The sequence below is a fragment of the Nicotiana tabacum genome, chromosome 5 (assembly GCF_000715075.1).
Source record: "Nicotiana tabacum cultivar K326 chromosome 5, ASM71507v2, whole genome shotgun sequence".
In the NCBI taxonomy this organism is placed as follows: domain Eukaryota; kingdom Viridiplantae; phylum Streptophyta; class Magnoliopsida; order Solanales; family Solanaceae; genus Nicotiana; species Nicotiana tabacum.
The window spans coordinates 57,215,062-57,222,739 of NC_134084.1; positions in this window are offsets into that span (position 1 = coordinate 57,215,062).

The following is a 7,678-nucleotide window of genomic DNA, read 5'->3' on the forward strand; positions in this document are numbered from 1 at the left end:
ATAGAAATTTTGACTATACTCAAATCAACTATAAAACTTAAAAAGCTAGGTATATTGTTACCCAAATCAACTAGTGCAGATGATTTAAATTAATTACCTTATTGATGAAAGATGACCTATGTTGTCTTGAGTTCATTTTCCACCCTTCTTCTACCTTCAGGGTCTTTTGAGGAAGAGAGTAACTTGAAAAAGATAAATTATCTACAAGATTCTATCAAGCTATGATATTTAGCTAGATATTCTAATTGCAAACCAGGAGGGAATCAAAATCTAATGGATTAACGTCAAACTATCCTGTGCTCTAAGGAAGAAAAGTTTGAATTGGAACTGAGGCAAATACGGGCATCACTAGATGAGGAACTAAAAGGTAAGGTGCTTGAACTGGAAATAAAGGAAGCTGAATTACATGCTCTTCTACCATTATTTGAACCTACTCATTTCCCTTACAAAGGGAAATGCCCTTCCAAAACAGGCATGGGGACTAACAAATACTATAATATAAATACATTATGGCCACACAGTTATCCAAACACTATTCTTCCACCAACAAAAAAGATTGAATTTCAAATGTGACTTCACCCAACTTCGAGATCCCTAGGGGGATCAACCTTATGAAGGATGCGCAACAAGAATTCAAAAATACATTCCATTCAATGAAAATTCAAATCTTATGCTGAAAATTCCCCAAAGTACTCAATGAGAAAAAAGTTATATGTAAATCTTAGCATAATATAACCTTAATTATTTGTAAACAATTAATGCTATAAACTCTACTGAATGTGATAGCCTCTTTTCACTTAAAACACTTAGTTAAATGCTAGAAACTCTGTTCGCTCCATTCATCTCATGAGATTATGTATGCACTTCTTACACAAACAATGCTGTGACTGAATCTGATGGAGGCCACATTTCAACTTGTAGTTACTGCTGGGTGTAATAGAGAGACTTGAAAGGGAATATACTAACAATCAAAATTCATTTGGCACAAAAAGGTTCATATTCAATGTCAAAAGGGGTAAAAATGCAGTCTGTTTGTAAATAAATTGGGCATCCAGTTCTCTAATGAGAAGGAGATATTATCGCACGACCTTCAAGCAGTCGAGCTAAATTAATTACCAATTAAAACAACTAACAATTACCAATCAGAGATTCATTTCACTTGTTGTGATTCCTACATAAAGGTACAAACAGGAACACATGTATTCGACTAAATGATATGCATCTTTACTATATAAATATCTAGCTGCTTCGACTTAATAGTTGCCTACATGTGATTCAACTTTTCTTCCTTAATATCATTCCACGATGATACTCCCAACGGACACATCTTACGGTCACGAACGATTCTTCCTAAGTGCCTCGAAAATAATTTGCTATTTGTTCCAACTGTTCGATTATTGTAAAAGGTTACTTTCAACTTTTGTCCGACTTCAAGTGATGAAACTTCTTTGCACTTGTTCCTCCCTCGAACTTTTTTTACCTTTCCAGGATTAGATAAAGAACCTACGGCTGCATAATTTGGTAAAAACTATAGCAATAAAATTTAGTTCTACAAATTAATAACATATGGATTCAAAATATCATACCTTTTTCAGTTGTTTGGGAGTGTTGCATAACTTGATCAGTAGATGGGGGAAATGAAATATTGGTTTGCATATGCTCTTTCTCAAGAACCAAGGATTTTTTTATCTATTGTTCGCATCTCTTGATTAGAAGACATGGTAAAATTCGATCTTGTGCTTTTAGAAATCCCTAAAGATGAGCACAAAGATCCAGGCGTTTGCTCTCATCCCTTCCCTATAGAAGCATAATCCAAAAACTTTTGTACTCCGATTAAGTAGGCTTCATCGAGCCAATTATTAACAAGTTGCATCCATTGCTTATTAGGTGCCATAACCTTGGAGAATAAATAAAAATTACATTAAAAAAAGATAAAAGATAAGAAAAATACTATGATGTACACAACTTGTTACGATCAGATGCACACAACTGGTTCACCTCCAAGGTTGCAGTTTCTAGTGAACTGGCTCCTCTATTTTCGGTTAATACATTGTAATATACAATCAGATGACACTAATCTAGATAAAAGATTATAAATTAACTTGTAATTAAAGATGTTAGTTCCTAAAACATTCATGCATAGTTCCTTCTAGTCTGTTCCGAGATCGAAGTAAGTACTTACACCAAAGAAAGTGTAAATAGTATACTTTACAACACAAGATCATTCAAAATAGTCGCGCGCGACTAAAAGACTGCTTCTTCCCAGATTCAATTATTTTTCAGTATGTTAAAATACAATTGGCAGTAGAGACGAGAAGGGTTCTGAGGTATAAATGGATTTAGTTAAAATCTTTTCAGATGTAAAATTAAAATTACAATAGGAGTAATACAGTAGTCCCTGTTTTGGCTGGCAAAATCCCTCACTGAATACATAAGACTAATATGTCATTCATGAAATAATTAGCTTTTTCAAACTGGTAGGCACTCCATATAACATAAAATTCTTCAAACTTCAAACACACAATACGCTACATAAACTTGAATATACTACAGAAAATTAATTTATCCAATTAGAAATCCAACCCAATAATCTTTCCACCGATTATACAATAGAAAAAATACCAAATTATATATGAAATCTTACCAAGAGAAGAAGAAGAACAACAACAACTCGAATAACAATTAGCGAATTTAGAACAACTTAGAGAAGAAAAAAAAACAACTTGAAAGAGGAGGCATACCTTGGATTAATATCAAATGCGAGATGGAAATTAGGGCAAAAAATTTGCAATCTTAGTTTTGAGAAACACATAAGAACAAATGGGCGCTAGGCGGAGTATTAGGGCAAATTGTGTTTTGAGAATACAGAGAGTTTCACTTTACTTTTCAGAACTTTTTATTTCAATGTATTAGTTTTGGCGCCTGATTTTTGGAAAATAGTAGATTTCTAATATTTTGGTATAACATTTGGCGACACTCTCTCAAACTCAATGTCCCTCAATTATAATTTGGGACCAATTATTAATTTTTTAAGGACCGGATTTAATACCTTCGCAATAAAGTAAAGCATTAAGGACCGCAATAAAATATCGTCCCAATACATATATTTTTTGCGACGAGATTATTAACTCGTCCCTAAAAATTGGTCTTAAATAAGGCTTTTTCTTGTAGTGTATGAACGAACTAGGAAAATGGGACATATGATCCTTACTTGGATTATGAAGGTTCTTGTCTTATTTTGTCCAAAATAAAGAATGAGATAAGACTTATCATAAGTCTTTGATTATTAATTTCAAAAGAATCCTAGATAGCCACCTATTAAGGAGATTAAAGAGTCATTTTCTAGGCTAGCTAATGCTGCCACGTGGGGGTGGGGGAAGTTAATCTTTATCCAAATATATCCCCAATTAATTAGGCAATGTCTTGTTACCCGGTAATTAATCAATTACACGCAAAATTGAGAATTATTCTCACTTACCTAAAATATTACTCACTTTTCACATACCTTATAAACCTTACTAGCATGGTCATGTAGTACCTTGTATGACACTAGTCCATAAATACCGGGTAGTTTAGCTCGGGTCGTATTTTACCCCAAAATGCCAACTTGGAAAAAAAATTCATTTTTTTTGACTTGCTCCCCCTTTCATATTCATGAATTTACTAATCACTTGTGAAATAGCATAATCCTTAAAATCTCCAAATAATCTTTTATTTGGACTGATGTCAATTACCTTACGACAAATTCAACGTACAATACTGCAGGGTGCAACATCGTCGTAACTTAATACTACGAAGCGTGACATTATCGTAATGTAATACTGTTTGGTGAAACACTGTCGTAACTTAATACTGCAAAGCGTAACATCATCATAATACTGTGGGGCGTAACATTATTTCCCCCTTTGGAACATTCGTCCTCGAATGTTGACTGATGCACTTATCATTTTCATAACTTATATCTTTCGAATACTTTAGACTGTCCCTTTCCATCTAGGCGACTGTTTTGTGAATAAGCCCAAAGTCCAGGGCATTCCCCCATTAGGCCTTCTTTTCACACCACAACTTGTAGTCGGAATCCTTCCAATCTCGTAACTATCGTCACCTTTCATCATGCAGCCTTTACAATTTTGACCTTGTAAGTGTGCTCAATCTCTAGGCTTCATATGTAGAGCTTGATAAGATGTCCATTTGGGCATCTATAAGTATACTGACGTTCTTCGCTCGGTACTTTGTTGAACTCATGAATATTGCTATATCTCATTGCATAGGTCCGTTTAGCCATCCGTATGAATTTACTGCCATAACTCTTACTTTAATTTATTGTTCCTGAGGTCTGCTACCAAATCTCAGCTTACTCTCGTTGCTTATTCTATATGAATAAATTTGAGTCCTTTAATGCTTCTTCATCACTGCTCATCTTTAGAATGACAGCCTAATCTCATTTCATACTTTGTGACTTTTGTCCATCCATTGTTGATTCACCTCAATATTGATCTACAATATACCACTGATAACTTGAAACTTCTTACGTAATACCTTGCCCCTAGAGCTTACGTTACATCAAGAAATATTCGAAGTAACTTTCCTGATAATCGTATTTCATAGTGTCTCAATGTGATTCACCTTATGGGGTATCCTAATTTCGTACCGCCAGTGAAATCTTTTCTCCTTCTTTTTTTTCCAAACCATTAGTCAAACGAAGGCCCAAACATCATCCTTTATCTGTCACAATTTCACCCTCATTTTATTATCATAACAACGTTTCATTCCTTCTAAATGCTATTAATCTTAAACTCCTTTGAGTTTATTCAGGTTATACTGAACTTTCTATAACTTATAGAAACTATTAGCTTTCTTGTCTCCATGGGTCTTAATCCCAATGACTTATCCGTTCTCGTCACCATCTCACTCGCCCTTTCTCGTTCTTACTCCTATCATAAAACTTTGTCGCTTTACTATACATTAGCTTGGTACCCATACATATCTATTTATATTATTCACGTAATTCCTTCAACTTGCTTTCACCATAGATTTCCTTATGTTGTTCTGGAACATCAAGCTAGACATCACATTATCTCTAACTATTCTTTACTCTCATAATCAGGCTTTTCGATATCTAGACCATAGGTTAGAAGATATGCTACTGACGTTGCCGCTATCATTCCTGGATATTTAATCCCCGCGTTTCTAGCCTTTTATCCCAAGTATGGAATATTCTCAACCTTCTACTTTTGAGTATCTCGTTCATTGTTCACCTTTTCCTTTCTTTCCTTAAAGCCTCATATCACATCTTCTATCTCTTTCATGACCTTCCCTCCAAATAGATATAATTCACATCTATGTCTTGAACTTCTATTATAATACATGCACCTTTTTACACAATCTCGTGAGAGCTTCATGCTAACTTCTTATGAGACGGGTACCCTTCTAACTGGCTTTATCGTAGGGCCGTTATAGAACGTAGTTGTTGTGCTATCTCTCTTGCACCTCTAATATTAAGAGTGATTCTGCTATGTTCTCAATCATGATTCCTATAACTTCTGGTCTAATAATCAGATTCTTTATTTACTTTGTTGATGTAACTCTTTAGTTTCCTTCTTCTTTTGATCGGCCATTATACTGACTTAAGTTATCGTCCAATCTGCGGATCATGGTATTAGTTATTACTTTAGCCCTCCATGGACACTATGGAATATCTATGATACAATCTTATAACAATTCATTCCTTTGTCTATGACCTGTCTCAATTCTTTCTTTTAACTTATACCTAAATCTGTTATGACTGTATGATTGTTAATATATATGTTGCATGTATAAAAATCTAAACTCTTAAGTGTGTTCATAACGTCACCAACTCGGGATCATTGATTAAATAATTCCTTCCGTTCCTTCTCAGTTTTCTTTTAACGTAAGCTATTACCTTTCCTGATCTTTTGTCCCCCTTTTTTCGTGCATACTTAGCTTATCTTAGTTCCCACGCATGCCGGAATTTCTATACAACTCATATGATCTTCGAGTATTTCTTTTGATTTTTACTTCCCATTCACTAGCCACGGTAGATTCCTCTTTCTTATGGAGGACGTACAATGTTGTTGTAAAACTGTTATTACAAGACCATTTTCTCTTTAGGACATTGTGCTTAGGTTGAAGCCTTCTTCCTCATTTTCTCAGCTAGTCCTTTCACTGTAGTACGCAGGGAGGATCCTATGACTCTTGTAAAGATGCAAGCTTATTATATTATATTCTTGATAGAATTTTTTTTTATGTTCGTGCTCACTTGTAAATATCCCTAGTTACTTACCTCTACACTTATCTGCTCGTAGGACTGCTCTTGAACTGAAGTTTTGACTGTCTTCCCAGTGGAACTATATTTTATTTCCGTAACACTCATACAGTACCTTTTACTACCCCAACTCCTATTTGAATATTTCTTAAGTATTACAATGTCATAACTGCGGGGCTAAATTAATTATATTAGGTTTTACTATCTTTATCTTGCATGACTTGTTGTCTTGTCTGTATCCTCTTGACTAGCCATAACTAGGCTCTTCCTGAATCAACTACTAACTACTCGTTGGCTCATTCTCATGTCATTATTCGGCAAAATCTTTCTTGGGTTGTTTCCTTGGTCTTAACTTACATCTCGCACTGACTCATTAATTATTAATAACATCTCGGGCAGGAACCCTTACTTCTTCTACTTGACGTCGCGTTTGCATACTGTTCTGGAATCGTAGCATATCTGTAGCATTTGGATAAGTGCAATCTCATCCCTTCCTCACTTTTTATTGCATTCTTCCTTTATCCTTCCATATTCCCTCCTTTAGAGGAGTACTAAGAGTTGTAGCTACAACAACCTGCCTATAGATGTTTCACTTTTTCATCTTTGGCGTCCTTTTACATCATCGATAGCCCTTATTCGCCTTGCGGGAATCCTTATGTACCAAGGATACAAAATTCCTTACTCATAATGGTGACACTTAGTGTAACTGGCACATACATTCCCTTAAGCTTAACTTTGCTCCCCTTGCTTGCTTTAGGGAAACGTCTTCCTGAATGACCATTCTCTGAATTTCCCATGAATCTTCTTTTATTGTCCATTCTATTATCGCCATAACATGATCTAAAATTCTTATGATGCCGACCGTTATCGAATCACTCAGTCCCTAATTCATGTTTAGTTTATCTTATTCACCTGCCCATACTGATTTCTATTATTCTGGGGTTTAATTCTCCCTTCCGGTAATCACATTAGAGTCACGAACTTATTCCCTGAAATAAGGATGTGACTATATGGACTATACTATTTTATTTTCTTAAGGCCCATTACCTTTCATCTCTTTCTTCATTTGACTATAGGTTCTGTAACGCTTTACCATTGGTATCCATGTATCATACCTTATTCACAATTCTTCCTTATCTCTCTTCTCGTTACTCTGCTAATATTTCTGCATATCCCCTTTTTTGTGAAAAATTCAACACAACATTCTTTCTCTTTTAGCTCCCCTTTGCTCCAGTAATTGGCTCTTCGGGTTGCCTAGCATTATCTCTCTACTAGGGACAGGAGTCATGCTAAGATAATATTTATCCTTTCCAAGCTTCCAGCGCCTATCTTTCTAGCACTCATATCTAGTGGTACTATTTTAAAATGCACCATATAGGTATTTCAGAAGGA